General features: G+C 39.1%; 1 long non-coding RNA gene across 3 annotated transcripts in view; it reads right to left on the minus strand.

Annotated features, from left to right (window-relative positions):
• The window catches only part of LOC308631439, a 566,835-nt gene that overhangs the window by 259,470 nt on the left and 281,680 nt on the right, over positions 1 to 25,685 (minus strand). The window lies entirely within an intron of this gene.

The following is a 25,685-nucleotide window of genomic DNA, read 5'->3' on the forward strand; positions in this document are numbered from 1 at the left end:
AATTTTTGTACGGCACACACTGCTATAGAGTCTTGATCACAATATGTTTATAAACTGATGAGCAATGGTCATTTGAGCCTTTCTCCACTCACACTTTTCACTTCCAACTTCCACTGAGTATTGTTAGCAAGTATCTTTAGCCCTATTCAGCAGAAGATCATATATTTTTCCATATAATTCATTTCTTTTTATAAACCAATTTCCTGGTGATTCATGTGAAGCCATACTCTACAACATACTTTGTTTTATATCATAAAGGGTGATCCACTAACAATCTGATGAAAAGAGTGTGATTTTTTTTTAACGGTCTGATTCATGTTTGCAACTCGTTTGCATAGGAATCAACAGGATTTATTAGTGTGTTCTTCTTGCCCTAGAATGCCCTGGACAATTAATTGCCTAGGTTTGGAAAATGCTAGATTTCCATATATATACTGAAAGCAGAGCTCAGCCCTTTGGAAAATTATTTAAATTATTCTTCGCAATTCTCCTAGCCTGGTGAATATCTAGGGCCATTCTAGATGCATAAGTTCTAACTCATCACGTTGCAGTGAGTACCTTAGCTTTAGGGCAACAGGACTTAGCTATCCTGAGTGAAGGGCTGCTAGAAAATCCTAATGTGAAAAGCATTCTGATAAAAATCTTTGCTCCTTTTAGAAAATGCAGTAATACAGGTGGGGATGTAACTAGGTGGTTGACAAGACCCTGGGTTTGATCCCCAGCACTGCCTCCAACACACACACCAAAAAAAAAAAAAAAAAAATGCAATTGCAGTCAGTCATCAGAGACCATAGGTATGACTCAGGGTAGATGCAAATGCTTATTTAGTAAAGTTCTACCATAAAAATGTTAATAATAAGTGTCTTATTTATCCACAGTTTGATTTCAGGTGGGAGTGGAGAAGAGAGTAAGAACTCAAATTATTTATTTACATTTTGAAACTGAATTCTGTTTGCAATATGTTCATGCAAATGCCAGTATTGTTTAATTGATCATAGTCTAATTGGCCTGTTAGTTCATGGATAGGATGTAAAATTATATTCACCTACTTTAAAACACTAATTTGTAAAGAAGTGGAATTTTGCAGTAGAACATTGCCTATGATATTTTTTCAAGTTAGTGTACTAATTTCAATTCCTATAAAGAAATGAAAGTGTGTCTTATATTGTGTTCTTATTTGAGAATACAGTATCCATGATCCTAGTGAGTCTTGACAGTGTGGAATTGCTCTCTATTTAACCAATCATTTTAAGCATTGAAATGTGCAATAAAAATAGAAATTGCCTCTCCCTGTGGCCAAGATTCTGGACATTTTTTTCTATACTAGTTTGAAAATTTCACTGACACTAATTTTCCTTTGATTTAATAGAAAAACTCTAAAATTTCTAAACTTATTTTAAAATTCAGATGCTATACCTATCATATTTACATACAAATGATTTTTAATCTGCAGTATTACAACACAGTTACTCCTTACATCCCTGTTTTTAGAAGCACAGTCATCAGTTAACCCTAAGCACAACTATGGTGGTTACAAAATGTTAAGCCTCACTATTGTCAAAGGACTCAAATCCATTTTTTTAATTCTGAAAGATTTCCTATGATTACTTTCTCCTTTCTAAGTTTTATATTATTATCTTTTTTTACCTTTATATTATTTATTTATTTTTAAGTGGTGCTGAGGATCAAACCTCACATGTGCTAGGCAAGTACTCTACCACTGAACCACAATCCGAGCCCCTCTATTATTATCTTACTGAATTATTCCTGGTATTTTTTCCTCAAAAAATTGATAAAGAAAAAAAGATAGTTTAAGTTTCAAAAGAAAAGAAAAAGGGGTGGTGGGGGGAGACCAAGCTAGCATATTTCTTTGATTATTTTTATTTCTATATTTTTTTGCAGTATGGGAGATGAGCTATATCCCCAACCCTTTTTGTTTTTAAATTTGAGACAGGATCTCACAAAGTTGCCCAAAGCTGGCCTCGAATTTGTGATCCTCCTGTCTCAGACTTTGGAGTTACTGGACTGGAGTGTTCTGACATGCCTGGCTAAGCCAGCATGTTCCTGATATACCCTGTCTTTACTGGATAACTAAGTGAATAAATCATAGGACTCTTACATAAGAATACCTAGAATAAGAACTATGAATATAATTCGAGCATCTCTTTATTAAATATAACCTGTGGGCTAGGGTATAGCTCAATGGTGGTGCATGTGCCTAGCATGTGCAAGGCCCATCCCCAGTAATGATGATGATGATGATGATAACAATAATGGCAGTATATATGTAAAAGATCTAAAATGAGCATACAGCATTTACACAGTTACATCAATGTTTATCATAGCTCAATTCACAATAGCTAAGGTATGGAGCCAACCTAGGTGCCATTCTGACTGGTGTGAGATAAAATCTTAGAGTAGTTTTGATTTGCATTTCTCTAATTACTAGAGATGTTGAACAGTTTTTCATATATTTGTTGATTGATTGTTTATCTTCTTCTAAGATGTATTTTTCCATCTTCTAAGGTCTTCTTCAATTTCTTTATTTAGTGTTCTGTAGTTTCTTTCCACTGTAGAGGTCTTTCACCTCTTTTGTTGATTCCATATTGTGAATGGGATAGTTTTCCTAATTTCTCTTTCAGAGGATTCATCCCTGATGCATAGAAATGCCTTTGATTTATGGGTATTGATTTTATATCCTCTTACTTTGCTGAATTCATTAATTCTATAAGTTTTCTGGTGGAGGTTTTTGTACACTCTAAGTATAGAATCATGTTGTCAGCAAATAATGATAGTTTAAGTTTTTATTTTCTATTTGTATCCCTTTAATTTCTTTCATCTGTCTAATTTCTCTGGCTAGAGTTTCAAGGTCTATGTTGAATAAAGGGGTAAAAAGAGTTAATGCTAAGTGAAATAAGTCAAATTTAGAAAATCAAGGGTTAAATATTTTGTCTGATATGCAGAAGCTTGTCTAAAATTACACATAGAAGAGAGGGAGGAAAAAGTGGGAGGATTCTATCAAAATAATAGAAGGATCAGTGGATTAGAAAAAGGGGATGAAAGGGGAGGGAGGATGGATGGGATAATGGAAAACAATGGAAAGCATCTGACCTAACGTTTCAATGTACATATATGAATGTATCATACTGAATCTTATTATGTATATCAACAAGACACTAACTAAAAATATATAAATAAATAGAAAGACTAGCAGAGTATAGGAAATGGGACAGAGGACAGGAATAGAGGGTGGGTAAGGGTGAGTACTGGGGCCTTAATTGGAGCAAAGAGTAATCTGTGCATTTATTATTATGACAAACTAATTCTAATGTTATATATAACTATTATGAACTAATAAAAAGAGGAATGGTCTATACAGACAACATCACTGTTCCCCAAATCTCTGGACACTTTATAAGATATTTCATATTAATCCTTATAACACCTAACAGAACAACAATGCCATGCATTTAGGAGCTAGAAAATGTAAGGTTGAGAAATTATATTGCCAGGTTAGTAAGGGAAATTGTACTTTATATGAAAAACAAGTGGATCATCCAACTTGAAAAAGTAAGCCATTTCAATATTACAATAATCAGTTATTAGTACCATGATTTGGAACAAGTATAACTAATTCTTATTAGGTTTTGTGTCTAAATACTTATATGATAATCCTTTCAAAATATTTTCATTTACTTCTTTGGTATCACTGAGCATAGATCACCCCCTTTCTTGTGCCTTCCTCTCCACCAAATGCATGCATGCCCAGGCCCACTCAAAGATGGCCACTGCACTCACTTTCCTGTGGGCACCACTGGTCGAAGGTCCTGTGGAATTCATTCTGGTCTCTAGGATGTATCCAAAAAGTTTCCAAACCATATGAAAATTTCCCTACTTTCTAGAGGGTGGAATGTGACCCTGAAACTTCAGAAACACAATCATTTATTAATTCTAGAATATAAAATTCTATCTGTTCACCTTATAAAAATCAATGGGTTTTGGGGGCTGGAGATGTGGCTCAAGTGGTAGCACTCTCGCCTGGCATGTGTGGGGCGCTGGGTTCGATCCTCAGCACCACATAAAAATAAAATAAAGATGTTGTGTCCACCAAAAACTCAAAAATAAATATTAAAAAATTCTCTCTCTCTCTAAGAAAAAATCAATGGGTTTTAGAAATTAAATATGTCTCTTTGTAACCTAGAACATGTTAAAGTTTTGGAAAGTATTTTGGTGGTTTCCTCAACACCGTTCTTGCATAGGGCTTCTTTCTTTCAAATCCTACAATCTATTAATGAAGAGAGGTAGACATAATCGGGGACCCTGGACTGTGTTCTGACCCTGTGGTATTCTCACTTATCCATTCATACAAGTATCTCCAGTGAGCATGTTTATTACATGAAGTAATAATAGTACAAAATACTTATTTTTTTTCAGAACTTAATGTGTTCCATAAAATCTGTTGGCATCTCTACCCTTTCCCCCATCTGAATTCTTTGGTTGTTACTTATGTATATTTTGTCCTCCAGGAACTAACAGACTAGTTGAAGAAACAGGTACTTATAGGAAAGGAAGTAGTGCCATCTTATTGGAATGTTTATGTTGCAATCAAGTATTGGAATCTGAGTTACGTATATTATGTATATTTCGTATATACATAAGTATATTTACTTATGTTCATTCTGATGTTGCCTTATATCCTGTTTTAGTCAGCTTTTTCACTGCTGTGACCAAAAGATCTGGCAAGAACAATTAGAGGAGGAAAAGTTACTCTGGGGGCTCACAGTTTCAAAGGTCTTAGTCCACAGATGGCTGATTCTGTTGCTCTGGGCCCGAGCTGAGGCAGAACATCATGGCAGAAAAGTGTGGTGGAGGAAAGCAGCTCAGGATATGGCTTGCCAGAGACAAAGTACAAACCCCAAAGGCACACCCCAGTGACCCACCTCCTCCAGCCACACATTACCTACCGACAACTCCCACCCAGTTAATCCATTCAAGTGGATGGATTCACTGATTAGGTTAAGACTTTTATGACCCAATATTCACCTCTAAACTTTCAAGCATTGTCTCACACATAGGTTCTGAGGGGACACGTCATATTTAAACCACAACATATCCCAAGGGATAAAGAATTAGTACAGATGACACATCCTGATGTTAAATAAAATAGTAAGTCACAGTAGGTGGTAGAGGTCATGGTTATCTCCATTAGTAAGCTGTTGAAGAATGTGTGAAGACAGACATGAATGAACCAAGTGTTTAGACCTGCTTCCATTCATGTGGCTGTGTCTACTAATGACAGGGAATAGCTGAGCATAAAGTGTCATCAGCCCCAGTGTGCTCCTCCCCTTTCAGGGTGGCCCCAAACCTTTCTTTCAAGTCAGTGAGACCTATTAACAGCAGTCATCTACCAGTCATGGGGATCTGGGGCTTGGATGGGCTGTATAAATGATAAGAGTCTCAGGACTGAACAAACCACAGTATGGCCACTTGGGTTCCTGTAGGGATGGCCTCAGTGTCCACTTTTCCTCCCAGAGGTTTCTTCCTGCCTTGCTGACAGGCAGTTTCAAGAGCCCTGGCTGGAGGTCACTGAGCTCTCACCCTCGCTGGCTGCAGAGATGATCAGAAGGGGGAGGGGGGTCCCAGGGGCCACCCATGCTCTTTGGACACACTTTGGACACATCTCAGCCTTAATGTTTTCCTGACATCCTAGTATGAGCAGACCCTGAAAAGCAGATGTCAGAGTAGATACTGTGAGGAGACAAAAAAATGAGAATAGTTTCACCAAAGGTAATGAAACATCACATAATGTCTACATTTTACCTTTGATTTGAGTGCATTCCTAGAAAACTGAGTTTAATGAAAACCCAGGACATTTTTGAAAATTGTATGCTAACAACTTTGTGTGGATTTTCATACAAGCACCGTTTATATAGGTTATATGAGTTATATAAAATGTTTTAAAAATGGAAAAAGAAACAAAAATGTGTATGTGTGTGTGGCCAAGCTTAAAAATACAATGATTAAATATAAAAAAGGTAATTGTTTGCTAGAAGCTTCATGTGGCACCAGGCTAGTGGGCTTTGTAGGTAAGCTCACGGGAGGTATGCTTCATGCTGGAAGGGAACAGAATAAGAAATGTGGTCTTGAGTTTTATGAATTTGTGAATCTCATATGCAAGAGAATGTCACCTGTACCCATTGCTTGTCCCGTCACCTCCAGTTGCTTCTCATTGGGTCTGTAGCTGCATATCCATACAGCCTTGCTTCTTTGGTAAAAGTGCTACACAGAAGGAGTCATGGACTGGCAAAAATTAGACTCGCTGTCCTGGTGCCCTGTGTTAACTGCCTCGGCATCAGAGCCCCGAAGGCTGCCAGCTGTCTGTCTCTTTGCTGCTTCATAGTTCCCATGTCCTAGAGAAGGATAAAGGAAACAGAACCCGAGATGGCATGGAATTGGTTCTATGATCAAGGTGGGGAAAATCTAGGACAGTTGAACAAATCTCTTTACTGTAGAACTTCTTAGAAAATAATCCCACTAGGAAGGGGGTAGAATTTATACTTTCCCACCTTAACTGATTCCACAGCTATTTTTTTATTGGATGATCCTGCAGGTATAGTATTCTGTGAAACACACTTTGAGGAGTGTTGTGTTAATAAAAAAATGAATTAATTATAAGTTTATCAGGTTAAGCAAAGGTAACAGAATATAAAAGGAAATAAAAGAGGCTTTCATCCACCATTTAAGCTGTTTCTTTTCTTTTCTTATTCTTTTTAGATATACATGGGAGCAGGGTGTATTTTGACATATTATACATACGTGGAATACCATTCTTGTGGTTGAACATGAATACACTGCTCATGTATTCGTATATGAACATCAGAAAGTTATGTCCAATTCATTCCACTGTCTTTCCTATCCCATCCTCCTTCCCTTCCTGCCATTCACCCCTATCCAATCTGGTGAAGCTCCACTCCCCCCGCCACCCTCCATATTGTGAGTCAGTATCTTACGCACATCACAGAGAATATTTAGCCTTTGGTTTTTGGGAGATTGACTTATTTCACTTAGCATGATATTCTTCAGTTACATTCATATACCAGCAAATGGCATAATTTCATTCTATTTTATGGCTGAGTAATATTCCATTGTGTATATATACCACAGTTTCTTTATCCATTCATCTATTGAAGGGCACCTAGGTTGGCTCTGCAGCTTAACTATTAAGAATTGAGCCACTACATTCAAGCTGTTTCTGAACACACTTGTACTGAGTGATACACCAACCGGACAATACTTCAGTAGACAAGGAAAGACTATCCCCACGGAATCATTTTATCTGATAACATCTCTGCTGATTTATGGCCCCAGTCTTTCTCCCTTTGAGAGGATCTACAAACTCTGGTCTAATTAAGAATTTGTCAGCCAACTTAGGACTCTGGGGCTCTGCTAGAGTCAGCACCAATGGCTCAGTTCCTGGAATGAACTAAAACTTCCCTATATGTGATTGGTGACTCTGTGATTGGATGGATGATGGAATTGCTTTCCATCTGCACATCCTCATCAGATTTTTATTTTAATAAAAGTCCTGTTCATTGGGTTCATTTAGCTCCTACCTGCTCCTCATTTAAAAAATTACTGGTATCTCTTAACACAGTACCTTAGGGAATTATACTGAGAAGAAAACAAAAAGACTCAGAAAATTCAACTTTGATCATTGATGGCACCCCCAAAACTGCTCACAGTTTCACCTTAAGTCCTCCAGAGATCAACAGTACCTTTGTGGGATTCCCAGAGCCCAACTACCCTAAAGCTCTGACCAATGCAAGTGTGTTAACAGCATCTGTGATGATAGGTGCTCAAACCACACCAGCACCCTATAAAAATCAACAATGCTCAATGCAAAGAAACAGCCAAAATGTATATATAAAACTAGAAATTACTGGGCAGGAGTACATAGCATTTCTAAAAAGATGTTATGTAATTTAAAAGTTCTAAGGAATTTAATCTAGAGTTTATATTTATTTCAGTACTTTTAGAATCTTACAAGTTCTATTTCCTGTCAAAATTGATTTGTCTCCATTCTCCTTCACACTCCTTAAATGTACAGAATTCAGTCATATAATCTTAGCATGAGAAGATGCCTTATAAATCACTGGTTCAAATCTCCTCAGAAGGAGGCACAGAGAGGTGAAGTAACTGGTCCCAGACCATAAGGATGCTCAAAAGTAGAGATAGGCTTAGGATCTAGGATCCTGCTCTTCTTTTCATTTAATTCAGTGCAATGAAAGAATTTTGTTAATTTTTCTGGAGAAGTGACAACAGCCATCACTTTCAGGTTTGGTTTGCAAGGTTTGCATGTGTAAGGCTGTTTATTTCCTTTTAGATACCACATCTACAACTTGGGTACCTGTCACTGGGTGAATGATGGTCCCTAGACTGCAGGTTTCTGTGTAAGTGGAAAGGTTTCCCAAATAGATTATCTGGTTTTAGTGTCTGCTTCCATTCGTGTAAGTGTGTTTGTGAGTGTGTGTATATGTAAAGTGTACTGATAAGTATACAGACACACATAAACATGCACCGCTTCTTGCAAATTTTAACCTTCTGCTATTTTAATACTAACTAAACTTTCAAGTGTGTGTGTGTGTGTGTGTGTGTGTGTGTGTGCATGTTTGTGTGTATGATTACAATCCAAAGAAATATAATGCTTATAATAGATATGATAAACAATATATCAAATGAATGGATTATGTCAAAATAGATTACAATGTTTTCATTACATCATGTTGAATTTAATCCTATATACCTCATGGCCATTGATATCCTCCTAAATTAATTCTTCATATTCTCAAATATCTCTCTCAGTAACCTCAAATATTTCTTAGAATTAATCAAAGTTTATGTAATAAAAATGAATTAATTATAATAAAGTTCTCACTCCTTGCAATAAAAAACCTGACATTCAACTTGCAACATGAATGTGCCAATAAAATTTCTAAGTTCTTATATAACTGAGAGATTATGAACAGTGTAATTTGCCTTAGTGGATGAGGGAGCTGCAGAGGGCCCTGCTCTTCTCCCTGCCCATAGGCCTGGGTCAGTCTGCGGCCACTGGTGCAGGACAGAGCACTGTGGAGGGAGGGAGGGCTCATCCTGCCCCACCACACAGAGCACATGGGTGACAGGCAGGACCTCTGCTGAAGCCACCCTCAGTGGGACCCCTTGTGTAGGTGCTGCCTCTGCCCCTGCCACACACGCAGCTGTCAATCATCCTTCACCCCTGACAGGGGGCACCTGTGCTGCTGGAGCCACTGAGCCCCCAGCCCTCAGCACAGTTTGGGAACTTCAGGAAACAGGCCCCAGCAGTGGTGGGGACAGTGCAGAGCCAGCCTGGGCCCCACACCAGGCTCCACTGCACAGAGACATGCAGGGACCCCACCAGGGTCCTGGGAAGCAGCTGGCTGGCTGCTCCCTTCAGCCTCCCTCCCAAGTCCCAGTGACAGTTCACATGGCCACGTGGCTTCTCCTCCCTCAGTGAAGCCCTCCCCAGGACTGAGCCCCAGCCTGCAGCCAGGGAAGAAAATGACCCACCTGCCTTCGGAGGAAAGGCGCCCTGAGCCCCTCACTCCTGCAGTCCACCCTGCTTCCGCAGTGCTGTGTGGGTCAGCACGGCAGGTCCTCTTCAGGTTGTCAAGGGGCACATGGCTGCTGTGCCCACCTCTGCTACCTGGTGAGGAAGCCCTGAGGGCTCTGTGCCTCAGCCTGTGGCACGCCCGTCCCTGCTGGTGGTCTGCCCGGTTGCTGTGCCTCCCTCCCTTGCCACTGCCCACGGCACTCGCCCTGCTCCCCTCACAGCCCCGGCTCCCTGAGGCGCCCGCCCTGGTCCACTGGTTCTGGGCTCCAAGCTGCCCGGGGCTATTCTCCGTGGCTTTGCAGGGTCAGTCCTGCTGGGTTTTCTGCGATTTGGCCCGTCCCAGAGCAGCTCCTGACTCCTGAGGTCCCTCAGCTGCGTCTGAAGAGCTGCTTTTGATATTCCTTCCAGGGATGATCTGCGGGTGGGACCCTCCCTCCCGGTTTCGCTTCTTTCTCAGCCTGTTTCCTTCAGTTTTGAAGGACGCCTTCTCTGGAGCGAAGTCCTCCATCTGCGGAGTTCTTGGGTTGCTTGGCTGTGCCTGCGGCCACGGCTGCCTCACCCTTCAGCACTCTTCTGTCCAGGAGGCCAGGTGCTTTCTCCTGCTGCTCCGAGGTTCTGGCTCTGGTTTCAGTGGCTTGGGCGGTGGTCCCGGGAGTCCTCGTCTTCCTGCTCATCCTGTGGGGGCCTTGTCCCGCGGCTCTGGGGAGCCGCTGGCTAACCGCAGGTGCAGTGTGCGGCCGGCTGCCTCCCCGTGGCCGCTGTGCCCTGCCCTGTGCCAGGCCCTTCTGGTCCACTCTGGATACTAGCCTGAGTCCTCCCTTCAGCCAAACACAGCCGTGCAGGGCGGCTCCTGCATAGTCACAGCTCACGCCATCACAGGAAGACCCGGCCCTGCTGGCCCTTCCAGAATGTTCTGTCCTCAGTGGGCGTGTTCCCCATGCTCCTACCAAGGAGGTCGGTCTCTGCTGCTTCTCCTCACAGGCTCTTCAGAGCCCGGGCGCGTCTCCTGCCCATTCTTCAGGTGGTTTGTGGGATGCACTCAGAATCCTGGTATGGGGGTGTGGTCAGAAAATGCTCCGCTCTTGGAGTCCAGTCCACCTGCATTTCTCTTTGGGAGAACACTTTGGAAGTCACTGCAGAGAGCCTCGCTGCTTCTGGGCCCCCATTCTGCCTCTGTGTGCTGGCCCGCCACCTCCAGCTAACTTGTGCTTGTGGCTCAGGACCCCAGACACACCACCGCGTGGACGGTGGCCCCAGGGCCCTGTCACAAGCCCAGGACCGTGTCAGAGTTGCACAGAGGCACTATAGACACAGACTTTCCAAGGGAATGGTCTGGCTAATGAGGACTATTAAGAAAGGAGAAGATAAGACCTCTGCCCTCAAAGAGTTTACAGTTTAATTGTGGAGTCAGATCCATATACTTAAGTCAATCAAAAGATTTTTTTTGATGGCCTATTACTAACTTTTTTTTTGGATTGGCCTATTTTGTTTTTGGATGGCCTATTACTAACTTTCCATTAATGGAACGTAAAATGAACAAGTCAATAAAAAATTAAGACAGGGATCACCATAGAAAGCTTAGAAGAAGACAAGTGGATGACGAGAACATTTTGTTCATACTGGATACCCATTTCCCGCACAGTGTCTGACACAATGGACACCCAATAAATATTTATAGAATGAATTTCCCCCTCTCCTGATCTGCCATCTATTTCAAAGCCAAGGGACCAGGTGTTTTCCAGGACACTACCTTCCCCACAGGGCCCTAGAATCATTACAATTTCCATAAGGTTGTGCAGTTTTCTGGCAAGTTAAAACTTTGTGCTATGACTTCAGGATAGATGAAAGTGAAGCTGAAGACCATGCCATGAACTTTCTATGGTAATAACACAAGGGCCCATAATAGTATGTGGTTGAGAGTTTGGTCTTTGCTGTCAGAAAGATCATTTGCTAGCTGTGAGACCTTTGGCATGATGCCTCAATTTTTTATGGGCCTCAATTTCTTCACATGGGAAATGAGAATAAAAATTACCCCTACTTTATAGAATTTAAATAAAGTATTCAGACCTAGTACTTACCCTTTAACAGTTGCAATTCAGTGGTGATTATTATTATAAAAGGAAGATGATTGACTTTATTGCCATGTCTAACATATTCTGATAGTTTTAAAATAGAGGTTAGGAAATGACCTAGAAAAAATCAACCACAGGATGACTCAAAATAGTGACAGAATAAAAAATGACTGTCAAAGGTAAACCTGCAGTAGCAGGAAGAATGAAGTCACTGGTCCTGTGGAAACTGATACAGGGAAAAGACACTTCAAAAAGGCTTTTCATGTTCCTGGCCTCTTTTGCCAAACTGGAAGTGAGAAAATTGGGATTAAAAATTAGAACACTCGCATTTAGTTTCAACATAATTCTGACCCCTATAAAAAATCTCTAAGTACCCACCACCCCACCCCAAAGAGGCAACCATATGTAGCATCTCATTTTAAATCATCTTTAAGGCTCTTCAAGTTATAGTTTAAGTTTCCAATATTAACATAAAGTTTGTAACTTAAAGCAATGTCCCAAATTTGTGATAAGTAACATAGGATAAAATCTACTAAGGATGAAATCCATCTTTTTAGAAATCAAGTATATGGATTATGAATGTTCAGTCAAGCCTTAGGTAGTACTCTTTCATCATAATTTCAACATATTATTTAATGATGCCAGATAGCTGCACACTCTCTTGATACCACATAGGCATAAAATGATTTATGCAATAGAATTGTCAGTAAAGCTAAGCTACACAGAATGTTCAAATTGTATATGAATTTATGCAGGAAATGGAATATCAGTGAAGTAATTCTATTGGGATTAGAAAGAGGCAAAAACTGTCATATCTTTTGATTTACTTTTTTTCTTAAATGGAATATCCCTGTTAAAGATAGTTCTATATGGTAGGGTTTGCATAAATATTCTGTAGCTAAAGTTCAAAGAGGTAACATATGGTTCCAGTAAAGCTATTAAAGTAAATTAGTTTGTAGTTAGGCAGCAATTATGTTACTAACCAGAGCTTTGGTCCTTTATCATTTTCCATTTGATTTTGCACAGTGGGATTTTAAAAGTTCAATGTCTTTGGTATCTATAAAATTTATTGAAAGATGTGTTCATTTATTGAGGTCTGCTGATTTTTATAAGCATACTTGCATTCATAGATTTCTTATAAGAGCAATGCACATGATTTGGATTGTAATAAATTTGTTTATTGTATGTATAAGAGGCTTTTACTTAGGGAACTCCAGTTTTGCTCTGCAATTCCTTAAAAGAAGAATGAAAATTGTTATAGCTTACATGTTATAGAATTTATAAATTAAAAGTTACATGTTAGGAAGACCCACACTGTATGAATGTATTAGAAGTTATAGATAATTAATCTGTCAATTATATCTTTCCAAAAACCCCCTTTCCTTGACAAACAAAAGGAAATTTAGCAATGAAAACATATCACTAAATAATTCAACTAACATAGATTATCTCTAAACCCATTGTAAATTCAACAATATAACTTCCCATTCAACCATCACTTACTCCTTCATTCAATAAATATTTTTGAGTGCTTATAATGTATGAGACATTGTACTCAGCCTAGGCACTGTATTATGTACTACCCTTTATGTACTTTTGAGTCTACTAAGAAAAAAAGTTCTGAGGAAAGACAAAGGGTTAATTCATTTAAAAAGTAACATTTTTGAGCACTAATTTTTTTTTGCAAAGCATAAAGTTACCACCTCTTCTAAGAATAGATATTTCAGACTTTGGATGTGAGACTCCAGTTCCAGTGAAGCTCACAGAACAGCTGCTCCCTGATTAAACTGCTACATGAACTCTGAGCAGCCCTACACAGTAGCTTCATGCTTCAGCTTTCACAATGGTTAATTCCTTCCATTCTCATTAGTGGTGTTCTGAGCTTTGGGATTTCCTGTAGTATATCGGGTCTAAAGCATATTTACCCTGAAAAACAAAGAATTAGATGAAACAAATGCACGAAAAATATGAATGCCTTTCTCACTTTATTGTAGCAGAAAATGTCTGTGGGAAAAATTAAAGCTGATGCTAGAATATGTAATTGCTTTTTAGCTGGAAAATATTTCAAGTTTTATATACTTTGGGGTTGAGAAAAAATTGGAACTGAAATTTTGTTCACTGTCATGCCATTTATTTGGATGAGCTTTTAGGAATAAGTGCTATGTAAATTTAGTAGAACTATTATTTATAGGTTTTTCTGACCCAGTTCCTAAATAATTAGTGTCATTTCAGGAGTGCCCTTAATACTTGACCTTTTGCTGCAAGCCCTGCCTAGACACATATCCAGCCTATTTTTCACTCTCGTTCATAGACACCTTGACAGTATTCTTCAGATAAAACATCTATTCCCCCATTCACATGACTCATACATAAAAACTGGCCCTTAGGACTGGCCATGCCTAATTAGGGCCATGCTGTTGGTCCATTATTGCAGCTCTGTGAGGAAAAACAAAACTTCTAGGTAAAGTATCTCTTGCAAGAATGACCCATCAGGCACCCAGTTGACCCATCCATTCTCCATCTCTTCACTTAAAACAGCACCTGAATCTGCAGCCATACAGCTCACAGTCAAGTTTGAAACATTGTGCTTCTTGGCAAACCACAGTCTTCCCTGGCCTAAAAGAGTCTGGCATCTTTTAATTCTTTCCTGTCTAATAATTGCAGATGATATTTCATATTTTGTTAATGATTATTAAAACAATTGTATCAAAGCATTAACAATTACAATAAGGTTGAAACAGTAAATTAAAATAGAAATGTATAGAACAGTAAATGATGTGATTGGAATGCTTCTTCTATATGGATATAAACTTTGTCTTTTTCTCTTCTTATATCTTTTTTCTATGGATATAAGAAGTCTACAAAATGTTTATTGACCATGGAAATGAACTGGGAGCAGTAGATTCCAAGGTCCAGCAAACCGCCACCTGCCTGGGCCCAGTTTGTGGACCTGGGTACATGGATGAGGTTTTTCCCGAATTCTATCCGAACCACTCGAAGGTCCCCTATAGTTCCCTGAGCCAAAACAGACCTCAGAGCTTCTATGGCAGGAAAAAAACGGGTCCAGATGGCCTGCAGATGACAGAGGGAAATGGCAGGGCACAGGAAAGGAAGGAGTGGGGTCAAGGCCCAGAAGTCGACTACCCAGTTCTTTTCCCTCCTGGGCTCCAGTCTGGAGGAGGAACCCACTGCTCCCAGACTCCAAAGTAGGGATCCCTTCCCTCCAAACCTGCCTCTGTCTGTCCTTATTCTTCCTCTCTGGGACCATCATCCCTGTTGAATTGTGTCCCCTGCCCTGTTCATGTATGGAATTCTCAACTCCCCAGAACCTCTGAGATGGATTGTATTTTGGGGATAGAGTTTGTTTTTGTGGTGCTGGGGATCGAACTCAGGGCCTTGTGCATGCAAGGCAAACACTCTACCAACTGAGCTATATCTCCAGCCCTTGTTTGTTGTTTTTGAGATGGGGCCTCCCTGTATTGCTCAGACTGGTCTCAGACTCCTGGCCTCAAGCCATCCTCCCACCTCAGCCTCCTGAGTAGCTGGGACTGTGGAAGCACAAACCTCTGGGTTTTTAGAGTGATATCTACATTAACATGAAGTCATTAGGGTGGATCATAATCAATATGACGGGTGTCCTTAGAGAAGAGGAAATGAAGACAGATATACACAGAAGGAAGACCATGTGAAGACAGGAGAAGCTGCCATCTGTAGGCCAAGGACAGAGACCTGGGAAGAAACGGATCCCGCCTAAACTTTGATCTCAGACTTTTGGCCTCTGGAATTGTGAGAAATACATTTCTGTTGTTTAAACAACCTCGTTCATGGTAGTTGGGTATGACAGCCCCAGCAAACTAATATACCCAGTCTGTCCCTGATGCTGGTTCACCCTCCATATGGCCCTGAGGCAGCCAGGGCCCCACCCCTTTGAAAAACAGGACTCTTTAAACTTAAGGAAGGAAATTCTCTCAGGGGAGACGGAGACAGCCAGATTAGATCCAGCTTAAGGGGTTAACAGACGCGAGAAAATTAGGAGTTAAGAAGTGCACCAGTCTTCAATACTAGTAACTCGGGAGGCTGAGGCAGGAGGATTGCAAATTTGAGGCAGCCTCAGCAACTTAGCAAGACCCTGTCTCAAAATATAAAATAAGGGCTGGGGCTGGGGCTCAGTGGCAGAGTACTTGCCTTGCACATGTGAGGCACTGGGTTCCATCCTCAGCACCACATAAAAATAAATAAATAAAGATATTGTGCTCATTTACAACTAAAAAAATATTTTAAAAATATACATAAAATAAAAGGGGCTGGGTATGTGGCTCAGGGATAGAGCACCCCTGGGATCAATCCCCAGTCCAACAAAAATTTTATATATATATTTGTTTTTTTTAAGAATAAAGAGCTTTGTTCCTATCCTAGTTGTGCCCTCTTCTGATTCTTCTTACGGAAAGCACAAGAATCCACTAACTTGGTGACAGACCCAGAGGGATCTTTTCTTCTCTAAGAGCTGACTCTGTCTTACCCCTCCCTGCTCAATACCTTTCTGTGGTTGTCCACTGCCCAGTGGCGGTTCCCCTTCATTTGGAGCATTTTATAGGAAAGATATCCTGCACATGCTTTGCATTATAAACCCTCCCAGCATTCCTGCTAGGTGGTTAACATTGTGTCCATTGCATTGACAAGAGAAAATTGAGGCTCTCAGGTCATATCCTTTGCTTTAGATCACACAGTAACTACAGATTTGGTGTTGTTAGGAACCATTATACTCCCCAGCATTGAAACAAATTCTGGGTGCTATATGGCACTGCTGGTACTGCCCACTGCCACTTAGCAACCATCTTAATTCCTGGCACTCTCTTGGACCCTTTGGATAGATAAATCTAATAAGAGCAAAGCAATGGTTGCTAAATGTTGAGGATTGGTAGAGGGTTTTTTGGCCCATCTCACCTTGATCCCTGGAAATCCTCCAAAACTAAACCCTTTTTGAAAGACTGAAAAATGATTCACACAATCTAAGCAAGTCCTGCCACGTTTGCTAAGGGCCGAAAGCTGTGGCTCTCCCAGGGATAGATGTTGCCAGTAGATTAAACTACATCCTGTTAAAGACGCACTGACCTGGGTCCATTTTTGTGACCGTCTTGACTGTTGGCAAACTCTTTCCTGTGTTCTTCCAAAAATGCCTACTTTCAACCACAGACATGTCTAGCGTCAGCAAGCAGCCCCCATCAGATGTTGACAGGGTCCCTCCACCCTCACCTCCATCAGGAACAGGCCCCGTGAGCGGGCCTCCGCCACCATCTCCCGAACTTCCGCGGCGTTCACACCCATGGGCTTCTCGCACAGGACCGCTTTGCCGGCTCTCAGGCACAGCAGGAAAGTGTCACTGAAATGCAGGAGGATTGACATTGGATGGGTTTGTGTTCCAGGTGACAGGAGCAAGGTCCTAAGGCTTAAAGACCTCCTGAGTCAGTGGGAAGTGGTTAGTTCTGGTGGAGGCAACCCAGGGAAGACCAGAGGGAGAGAACTGGGTGCCCTCAAAAGAAAATAACCATCATAAACCACTATAAAACCGTGTCAGCACATTCCCCTGACTGAATCCACTCTGATACTTACAGCTACCAATTCCTTTACTCTTTTCTTTAGTCACCAAGTATTTGTTGTGTCTACCTGGGAGACTCAGAGCTCCAGGGACTTCTGCTCCCATTGCTGCCCCCATCTCCAGATGAAGTCTTGGATTTAAATTCTAGCCCCAGTGCCCCAGAGAGACTAAAAGGCCTGGATTGACTTGGAGTCTGAAGGCATGGATTTTTCCCATTCCTTCACTTTGTGTGAGACCTGGGGCAAAGTACTTACCTGTACCTTATCCTCCACATAGTACCTACCCCATGAGTCGCTTTTGGATTTCAAGGAGATAATTCACACAAAGTGTTCGTAGTGAGCACCCAACTGATTGAGTTTTTTCCACCATTATGTTGAGTATTTAGAATAGTTTACTAAGGTCACTTCCTGCATTCTAAGAACTACTGCTTCTCTCTCCAAGTCCCTTCTTGGGGCCCTAAGGAAGTTTCCAGAGCCTACAATTGTCAGTGATTTGCACTGGCCTCTGCTTGGTCATGGCCTCCCTTAGCCTCCCCAGGCAGCATCCCCCAAGCAGCCTCACCCCCCCCCCCCCCAGGGCCGGCCTGCAGCACTCCTCACGGCCAGCAGGGGACACCCTGGCCTCGCTGGACAAGAGCAGCCGCAAGCAGCTCCTGCAGCTTGTCCCACCATTTACCAACCAGAAGAATTTGTGGTCATTATCCCTCAATATTACTTCGGTGGAGACAAGCTTTCTCTGTAACAGGGATATTATCATACATTCATTGAGCAAGGACTAAATGAGCATCCACTTCTGCCAAGCACTACTCTAATTCCTGGAAGCCAACTAAATTCCTTATCAGAGGGACTATTTGCTCATCTTTATTTATTGAGAAGTTCCTTGGTGCTAGGCTCATTTCTGGGTGTTTTGCATATATTCTCTCTTAAATCCTCGCAACAGTCCTGACAGTTGAGTGTGGTCTTATGTCCGCTTTTTGGCTGGGGACACGGAGGCACTGAAGTGAAATGAAAAAGGTGGAATGGAGATTTGAACCTGGAGGGCTGACATTGTGCTGTGTGTCGGAAAAGAGCATGCCAATGAAGGCCGTTTAAGGACAAGCCTGGTAGGGAGCAGTGCCTTTCAGATGCCCAAAGCAGTGGTGGCAGGTGGATAGAAGGTGGTTGAAGGGAGGGAAGGCAGAAAAAGAAAAAAAAGGTCTGACCAGAATAGAAAAATCTGGGGTTCCACTCTCTACCCCTCAACTTTCCTCCACCCTCTTAGTAGGATGCCTACCCAAAGCCTCTATCCTTCCCCCTCCAGAGTCAGAGTCTTCAATCTGTGCATTCTAGACCCAAATGACACTTTCTGACTGTGTTTTTGAAGGAAATTCACTTTCATTTTTGATCCACTACCTCCTCAACTATAAAATAGGAATGTCTTCCTCACACTGCTCAGGTGAATTAAGTGTGATAATGTAGACAGAAACACATTATAGATGAAACTTGATGCCAGAAAAGTCAGGTTTCAGTGTTCTTTTCCCCTCCTACTCCAGCAATACTCTGAGCATAAAGAATAAGTCCTCCCCCTCATCCCTGCCCCAACCTCAGGCCCTCACTAACCTTAACAAACTAGGTAGAGGAAACCCATCTGTCTAGTGGCTACACCACCATAACATGTTCATCACAAATATCCCACACACTCCATTTTGAGAGAAAACTTGGGCAGTGTTGAACAAAAGAAAAACTCTAGGGTGGGGGATATAGCTCAGTTGGTAGAGTGCTTGCCTTGCATGCACAAAGCCCCAGGTTTAATACCCAGCACCACACACACACAAAAAAAAAAAAAAAAAAAAAAAAAAAAAAGAAAGAAAAAAAAAGAAAAGAAAAAGAAAGAAAGAAAGAAAGAAAAGGAAGAAAGAAAAAAAAAAGCCCCCACCTGGCTAATGGAAGGATTTCAGGTGCTGGGGCTTTGGAGAGATGTGTAGGAATTCCCAGTATCCCACAGACTAAATGTCCTCCTTTTCCTTTCCGCTTGCACTTAAGAATGGAGGATTCAAGACTGGCCCGTTGTATCCATCCATGTGAAGAGCAGTGTTGGAGTCTGGTAATGATATCCTTTGCTTCTAATTGCTTGTTGTTCCACACACTAGTTACCCTCTGCCCAAAGACATTTTTCATAAACTCCCTTGGTGAACTATCTTTTCTGAGGTTTAACTTTGGTTCATGGCCTCTTGTTTTTCAGTCCATTACCTCCCCAAATAATTTGTGGCTTATCATTTACTTTGTCCTTCAACATTTTATTTAACTCAAATAAAATATATTTATGTTGGTTTGTTATCAGGTCATTTTCTCATTTTCTTTTTATAGCTCTTATCAGTAGATAAGAAATTAACTCGAATGATATTTTTCACTTTCATGATTAATATATTTAGTAACTATATAATACCATCATTAGGCACTGGCTCTGTCTGAGATTCATTAAGTAGGAATGTAAACAAAAAAGACATTTTAAATGCAATAAGCTAAGCAGTTTCTAGTGCAAAAAAACATGAACTATATATTATATTTGTTTTAAAACTTTTGGAGCTGGAATTGTGCAAAAGATGCACAACTTCTTGGAATGTCACTATATGGATACAAAAGCTTGCCTAGACTGTTTTGTAGCCACGAAAAATAGGCTTTGTTTGGTGGCTTATCAAGTTCAGGATCCACTTTGTTCATACAATTAGAACTGCATATAATTTTATGAATTAATTTTCCTATTAGAACTTGGCAATATATTTTTTTAAAAACCCTAAATTGCACAAAATGAACTTGAGAGGAATACATTTTCTCTTTAAGGTGGTGTGTTCTTCCCCTGTTAAGTAGCTAACACTGGTTATTAATATTGGTCAGTGCTTCAGCATATATTTTGGGGGGTACCAGGGATTGAACTCTGGGACATTCAGCCACTGAGCCACATTTTCAGCACTGTTTTGCACTGCTTCAACATTTTTAATGATCTTCTGCCTACTTTTATTTCCCTATCAAATAATGAGGGAGACATATGCTTTAGATATTTGTACCTCGGATTTTTAGGTTCTATTTGTGAATTCTCTTGATTGACATGGAATATATCTTTGGTTATTGTGTTGGTTAGCTTTTTCTTGATGTTAAAAAAAAAGAAAAAAGAAAAACAACTTGGAGGAGGAAGATTTACTTTAACTCCTGGTTTCAGAACTTTTAGTCCTTGGTCACCTGACTGCATTGCTTTGTCATATGCTGGAAGGGTTTAGCAGCATGAAGGTGCTGAGCACAGTACAGGTGGGAAGGAGAGAGAAAGACAGAAAGAAAATGAATATAGCAGGGATTGGACAAGAAATACAACCTCAATAAGGTGTGCTCCAACCACACCCTACCTGTCTATAAGTTTCCCAAACCTTAAAGCTCCACCTCTGAACATTCCTGCATCTAGAACTAAGACTTAAATTAAAAAGACTTTTTGGACATTGTTTTTAATTGTGTTTGTGTATACTTCTTGGCAGCTTACAGATTTGGTTAACATTTTTAGATTTCAGTTCCAAGATAATCAGAGCTAAATTACCAGAGGGGTTTTTTTTTTTTTTTTTGAGAAAGAATATCTCTAAGTTACTCACACTGTTTTCAACTTTTCCATCCTCCTGTCTCATCCTCATGAGTTGATGGAATTACAGGTGCATACTACCTATCTGACATCATTGTTCTTGTGACAAATAAAAATTCTTAATAAAATACAACATCCAAATGTAATAAAATATTTCAACAAATTAGGAAAATGCATCAACTAATATCAACTTAATTAGAAAAGACTAAATTCTTTCCCACTCCTACTAACTAAAGAAATAAACTTCTCCCTTCCTGTGAAACACAGAACTTCATACTATCTTATAATATCTTTCTTCAACCCATTATTTTATGAAATTGGATTATTTCTGATTTCTTTCATTTTTCACTTTGCTTTATGATCATATTAGAATTCAACAAGTTTTCTTTACCAGCAATATTTCCTGTGTCCCCATTTTTATTGCTTCTCTGCAAACAGAATATATATTTTTTTACATTCAAGAATCTGTATAAAAATATAAAGTCAGTCTATATTTTTATTTTTCACAGGGTTCTCCGAGGAGGTTTGTTTTTTGTTTTTTGGGTTTTTTTGTTTGTTTGTTTGTTTGTTTGTTTCATTTTTGGTAACTATCTACAGAGTTCTATTTGAGGGAATATAGTTAATCTTCAATTCAACACTTAGTTATCACTTTTTCATCAAAATCTTGTTGACCATCATCTTAGACCTCTATTTTGTGTGTGCAGAGAAAGATACTGCTGCATATGGGGGAAAGAATAAAACTTTTGAAAGGCAGAAGAACAAACAAGATTGGCAGCAGGGAGAAAATTAGCTCCAGTGCTGCCTTGGTTCACCAAACAATGAGATTTGAAGCTAAAATTCCTAAAGTTGTACTGCATGAATGTGAAATGTGTTGGCTTTATATCTTTTATATGATCCCATGTATGTAACATTCTCAAAAGCAAAACAACTGGAGCAGAAACCATTAGTGTTTGCCAGGTTCTTGGGGTTAAAGCAAGAAGGTGATCAACTACAAAAATGACTAAATAAATTTTTATGATGTTGAAAATCTTCTATATCTTGATTATGTGGTAGTTACATAACTGTAAGTATTAGTTCAAATTCACAAAAATTTGCATCTAAATTTAAATCTAAAATTTCATGATTCCTAAATTATTCATCAATAAACCTGAAAAAATAAAATAAAATAAATTGTATTGACATTATTAATATTAATAAACATGCAGAATGCATACACAGCAATCATTAATGCAATTAATATATGACATTAAGAATCAATAAGCATGCCTGAAAAACATTTAACATAAGCCATTCAAATATAAAGTTATTTAAAATATATTATCAAAGGTATCTTTGTATGTGAAAGTGTAATATTAGAAAACTATTGCTGATTTTCAAATAACAATAGGGAAAAAGTAAAATATGGATAAACCAAGTAAAAATGAAAATAATTAAAAATATTATCAAGGAAAAACTTGTCCTGAAGACTTTAATAATGATTTACATTTAATAAGAGATAACTTTTAAGATCCTTTTCCTCAGACTTTAATATGTGATGTGCCTGGTATTTTAAAAAATGTACATTCTTCAACAATACAACAATAAAACTTAGTAATGGCCTGAGAATCTGCATTTGATGAGTCCTTAGGTAATTTCAATGCTACCAATGTCTGATTCTCCTTTAAATAAAAGATCCTTGCATTTAAAGTGCCTCATATACAAACAATTACAGTTTTTATACAAAAAATCAATTATCTTGGAACTAAAATATAAAAATGTTAACCAAATCTGTAAGCTGCCAAGAAGTATACACAAACACAAACACTTATATGCATATATACAGTCACTTACCCAGGGTGTATTAGTGCATTTAAGACAGTTATTAAAGATGATAGACAAAAGGAGAGCCTGCTTTAAAGGAACTAGTAAAGCCAACAGATTATAAAACTAAAAAGGATTAAGCAAATGAAAATAAAATATATGAACTAAAACATAATTGGGCTATTTGAATGTACACCTTGGCCAAGAATGAGAAGTTTACACCAATGTTGGATCAGAAAGATGATCTTGTAGTGTGTAATTGATAATTTTAGCTCAGTAACTAAGAAATTCATAGTGAAATAAAAACAAATGGTTTACACAGTAGGAAGAAACACACAGTGTAAAATAGAATATTCATATTGTATTATGCAAGTGACATTTAGAAATAAGGAACTAGGAAATGAGGAGAAAGAGATTGATAATGAGATTCCCAGGTCTTGTCTTCTCAGAAAACATTTGCAGGGTTCCAGAATTCGACCTTTGGACTATATAGGTAATGTTTGATACTTAGTTGCAGTTTGATGATTTCTTAATTAAATGCATCAAATAATCTAAAACATCAAATAAACATAAAATATGCAATTACAAATAAAAATAGAAGGAAAAAACATAGCAGTTAACTATGGAAATACTCTTACATTACTTTTTAGTGGAAAAGTTAATCTTGTTAAGCAGAATTTTTTCCTTACTATATATTTTGTAACTATAATTTGATTTTTTTTAAATTACACATTTTTTAAATTATAAAAAAATGTCCAAAAAGTCATCTGGATTTGAGGAAATATGATAATTGCAAGGTAACAAAAGAAAAAAAAACTGCAGTATCAGGTATGAAGCTGAAATTTTAAGAATTTTAGAATTTTTAAACATAGATGAATATGTAGTGAAGAAAAATTTAAAAAACTATGAAATTAAAACATGGGATATAATCTTTTATTTCAATGGAAAAAATCATTTTGTTCAATATGATGTCTTATAATAAATGACTACCCATATTTAAAAAATAAATTAATTTCTGCCACGTGGTGCTATGTAATGTTAAACCAATGTTTTGTCTAAACTTTCAGAGTTATTATTCTAATCCCCATCCACATAAATGTGTTTTCCTCTCATTATACAATGACCAATGTTATTTTCCTACATTATATACTATTCTAAAATACACTAAAAATCTCTTACAATTTAGGGCAGTTTATGATAAATAAGATTATAAGACTCCTGAGATGGTCTGCTGGAAAAAAAAAATTCTGTGTTTATCTAATTTTGAACATTCGAAGAGTTTTTCAGAATGAATAAAGCTAAAACTAAAGATAGAAAACTTAGGTGAGAGAATTATTTAAATAATGTCCGTCATCTGAACAAAGATTGAAAAAAAATTTAACAACAAAACATTTAGCGGAGAAAGTCATGTTATATTTTAAAATCCTTACCCTGGTGGTGTCAATATGTAGCTATAAGTCTTACAAAGTTGAGGTATTTATACTTTAGTAAACAGACTACATTTTATATATCATGTTCCTTTATATGCGGTCCACTTCATCAGTCTATGATGAATGCAGAGTGATTAGGTGAATCCTTCACTCTCCATTTTCTTTATATCTTATGAAAAAAAAACAATATGTTATGTCTATGCATACCTATTTTGTATCTTTGATTTCAGTATTTAATCAAACCAAACTTCAAATTTGAGTTTTCTGAATACTATAGACTTCAAATAAAACAGAACGGAAGGAGCACTCTGGGTGTTAGAGGGTCCTTGGGAATGTTCTGCATTGAACTGGATCTCCAGTCTCCTGGTTTGGGGACAAAACGTCACCATCAGCTGCCATACGGAATGTCTCTAAGCTGGAGTCCCCTTAAATTATCTGTGGAACATGGAAGAATATAAATTAAGAGAGTAATATTAAGTAAAAAGGCAACGAGGAAGAAAGAGAAAATCCTTTCTAAACTAAGAGCCCAGCAGACCAGAACTTCCAAGAGTCACTCTGGTCCCCAAACAAGAATAACAGCAAAGTGGCTCCTATACCTTCCACTCTGGGCATGGGTCCCTTGGCTTCTGGAGATGAGCATCTCTACAGTTTTTAGATGGGAAGCTCAGAATAGGTTTGGGGTACAACAGGAAGGAAAAGAGAGAGAGAGAGAGAGAGAGAGAGAGAGAGAGAGAGAGAGAGAGAGAGAGATTGATTGAGAGGAACTCAGGGACTCCTCAATAGCAGTGAAGGTAAAGCAACAGTTGGAATGGTAAGACTTGCATTCGACTGTCAGAGACTGGAAGCAGAGTATGTCATGGAAGTGCAGCTGAGAGGCCTGGTTGGCTGAGAAGAAACAGAGAGTCCAACAGAAAGAGATCTGGTGGACTGCCCAAGGGGAGGGAGAAAAACTACTCTCTTTACCAAGCCCCTAGCACAGCCTGGAACTGCATAGTCAGACTCATTTAGTGAGACAGAAACATCCAGAAAGAACATGGGGCTTCTCAACCAAAGATAGACTCACATCCCAGGGGTCTACTCCTGGCTCTGCAGCACTAGATCATGCATTGACATGGTCTAGGTCTTGGTTTCCACCTCTAAAAAAGGGATTCTAGTGAATTCTGGAGGTTTCTGTAATAACCAGAGCAGGAAAAGCCTTGCACCTGTGCATGCCTGCATCTTGCTATTTGTTTTTTGAGGAAACATTTATGAGACCAATTCTGACTCAGATTAGGAATATCCAGTTCCTGTTTGTGGAATTTGAAACAGTGCTTCTCCTTTTGATTCAACTGCATGTCAGCCCAACAAATGCTTTTATTCTCAAGTCTTAGTTTTCAGAGTGTCTGTCCCCCTTGAGATTAACAACAGTAATGCCTGTGGTCTTAGATTGCCACTCTTCCATGGACTTCAGGAAAGTCAGTAGGTCGGTGCTAGTGGAGAACCTTTATTCAGACTTAGAAAACATGGTTCTTTATATATACTTAATACTGGTATTAAGCTAAAAATGTGAAATTAAA

Source organism: Spermophilus citellus, assembly GCF_964194105.1.
Source record: "Spermophilus citellus genome assembly, chromosome: 12".
NCBI lineage: Eukaryota > Metazoa > Chordata > Mammalia > Rodentia > Sciuridae > Spermophilus > Spermophilus citellus.